Source organism: Salvelinus sp. IW2-2015, linkage group LG34, assembly GCF_002910315.2.
Source record: "Salvelinus sp. IW2-2015 linkage group LG34, ASM291031v2, whole genome shotgun sequence".
NCBI lineage: Eukaryota > Metazoa > Chordata > Actinopteri > Salmoniformes > Salmonidae > Salvelinus > Salvelinus sp. IW2-2015.
In genome coordinates this window covers 309,365-312,744 of record NC_036873.1, presented here as the reverse complement: position 1 = coordinate 312,744, position 3,380 = coordinate 309,365, and positions in this window count along the sequence as shown.

Below are 3,380 nucleotides of genomic sequence, written 5' to 3'. Positions count from 1 at the left end.
AGATAATGCTGTTGTAACATTAGATAATGATGTTGCGACGTTAGATAATGATGTTGTAACATTAGATAATGATGTTGCAACGTTAGATAATGATGTTGTAATGTTAGATAATGCTGTTGTAATATTAGATAATGATGTTGTAATGTTAGATAATGATGCTGTAACATTAGATAATGATGTTGCAACGTTAGATAATGATGTTGTAATGTTAGATAATGCTGTTGTAACATTAGATAATGATGTTGCAACGTTAGTTTATGCATTCAACCCTGTGTAAATCAGTCAGGTCTTTAACGTATAGACTTAAAACTCCAGGATGCTCAAGAGCATACCCCGATCAGCATATGTCTTTAAACCTATTAGCTTTCCTGTGCCAAACCGGAAGCTGCCTTAAAATGGGATCATAGCGTCTGCTGTTTCGAAAGTTAAAAAAGTCAGATCTTTCCAAAACTTTAAGTGTGTGATTGGCAACTTCATGACTGTAAAATCAGTCATTTCTCGAAACAGATTGTCAAAGAAAAGCTCACACACACACAAAACAAGTTCCAAATGTTTGTGCACCTGCATTATTTTTAGTTACCAGAGCTGTTGAAACTGGTTAGGGGCATCCAACTTCCAACCCGCTCTGGAGCACTGTTCGACGGACAAAAATGCAGTGGTGTTGGCTGAGTGATTATGGAGGTTTTTCCAAAAAATCAGAAAATATTCTGTTTTTTTCTGAAAAATATTTTTTGTTTTTTATTCTCGAGTCAATGGCCTGAGTGGATTTATGGAGTTTTTCCAAAAAACTCGAAAAATATTAAGTCCAAACTTTCGTTTGGCACCTGGTATTTTTTTAGTGTACCAGATGCCTGGATAAATTTGCGTTTAGGGGCATCCGGACTTCCAACCACGCTCTGCGGCACTATTCGACGGACGAAAATCAATGGGGTGTTGGCCTGAGTATTTATGGAGTTATTTCAAAAAAAGTAGAAAATATTTCTTTTTTTTTTCTGAAAAATTTTTGTTTTTTATTCCGAGTCAATTGGTCCTGAGTGATTTATGGAGTTTTTCCAAAAAAACTCCGAAAATATTCTAAGTCCAAACTTTTTCGTGCACCTGGTATTTTTTTTAGGTTACCAGATGCCTGGATGAAATTGCGTTTAGGGCATCGGACTTCCATACCCGCCTCTGGAGCACTATTCGACGGACGAAATCAACTGGATGATTGGCTGAGTGATTTATGAGTTTTCCAAAAAAAGTCAGAATATTCTGTTTTTTTCTTCTGAAAAATATTTTATGTTTTTTATTCTCGATCCCCAAATTTGGGGGTTTTTCTTGGGCTGAGTGATTTAATGAGGTTTCCAGAAAAAAGTAAAAAAAAAAATTTTTTTCATGTTTTCTATGTATTTTTCAAACGGTTTTAAATGCTTTAGGTTACATCCAGACAGTCATGAGCACTATACTACGGCCCAAATCAATGGGTGCTGGCCTGATGATTTATATGGAGTTTGGGGGGTGATAAGTAACAAGTAAACATTTATAAAAATGATGATAGTAAAATGTGCACTAAAGTTATTTTCATACAGTTTCTTATTCATGTGTAATGACGTACAAATCGAAAGAATTTCAAAAAAAGTGCCAGAAGCACTTTTTTAAATGGAATATATGTTTTTTCCACATTTTAACATTTTGACTTTTAAACTTTTGACTTTTGACTTCCTGATGAAATCCATTCCAAATGCACAAACATATTCTTAAGTACAAGTAAAACATTTATAAAAATTATGATAGTAAAATTTGACTAAAGATTTTCATTACAGTTCTTATACTGTGTTAATTGACGTAACAATCGAAAGAATTTCAAAAACGGTCCAGAATGCACTTTTTTAAAGGGGGTGATACGTTTTCCAATAATATTTGACATTTTTGACTTTTGACTTTTGACTTTCCTATGAAATCACATTCCAATGCCACAACAACATATTCCTTAAGTCCAAATAAATATGTCAAAAATATTATGTTAATAGATATTTGACAAAAGATTTCATACAGTTCTTATACATGTGTAATTGACGTAACAATCGAAAGAATTTCAAAAAACGGTCAGAATGCACTTTTTAAAGGGGTGATACGTTTTTTCCAAATATTTGACATTTTTGACTTTTGACTTTTGACTTCCTATAGAATGCACATCTCAAATGCACAACATATTTCCTTAAGTCCAAATAAATATGTCAAAAATATTATGTTTAATAGAATTTGACAAAAGTATTTAATACAGTTCTTACACATGGTGTAAATGACATAAAATCGAAAGAATTCGAAAAACGATCCAGAAACACTTTTTTAAAGGGGGGATACATTTTTTTCCAAATTTTGAACATTTCTTGGACTTTTGACTTTGACTTCCTTATAAAATCACATTCCAAATGCCAAACATATTCCTTAACGTCCAAAAATAAATTGTCAAAAATATTATGTTAATAGAACTTTACAAAGTATTTTCATACATTCTTACACATGTTATTTACATAAAAATCTGAAAGAATTTCGAAAAACGGTCCAGAAAGCACTTTTTTTAAAGGGGGTGATACGTTTTTTTCCAAATTTTGACATTTTTGACTTTGACTTTTGACTTCTATAGAATCCACATTCCAAATGCACAAAACATATTCCTTAAGGCCAAAATAAAAATGTCAAAAAAATTATTTAATCAAAATTTGACAAAAGTATTTAATACAGTTCTTAAACATGTGTAATTGACATTTAAAATTCGAAAGATTTCATAAACGGTCCAGAAAGCACTTTTTTAAAGGGGGTGATAAGTTTTTTGCCAAAATTGTCAAAATCTCAAAAATTTGACTCTTGGGTCTTGACTTGCGTTAAGAAGCCTATGAAAAAATAAGATGGAACTCACACGCCCAACTATAGAATTTGGTGGTTACCACAGCTCATTACAATATGGCATTGCACCAACTTTGGAGCGAAACACCGCCGTGTTTAATATGAAATCACACAAATCCATCGTGTGTATGGTTCGCTTCTGCCATAATTGCGCAATGTTAGTTTTGTAACAATTGGGGTGGGAGTTCCCTTGCTAACATTAGTACAATGGATTACATTAATTTTATGGATGATGCTAATTATGCTAAACTCCAGTCTTGCTAAAAGTTAAAAAAATAAAAATGATGTGGAGGCTTGACCCAAACTTACATTTTGGATGAAGCTATCCCTTTAACAATGCTCTGCTTAAGAATTATTTTACTAAAACAATTAATAATTCAGGTGTAATACAAACTTAGTAATTAGTGAAACTCATCATATTCATCCTAATTTCCACATTTAAGTCGATGTGATATTTATTTTGTCGTGCTAGGCTATTCCGAGTCTTTTCAGAG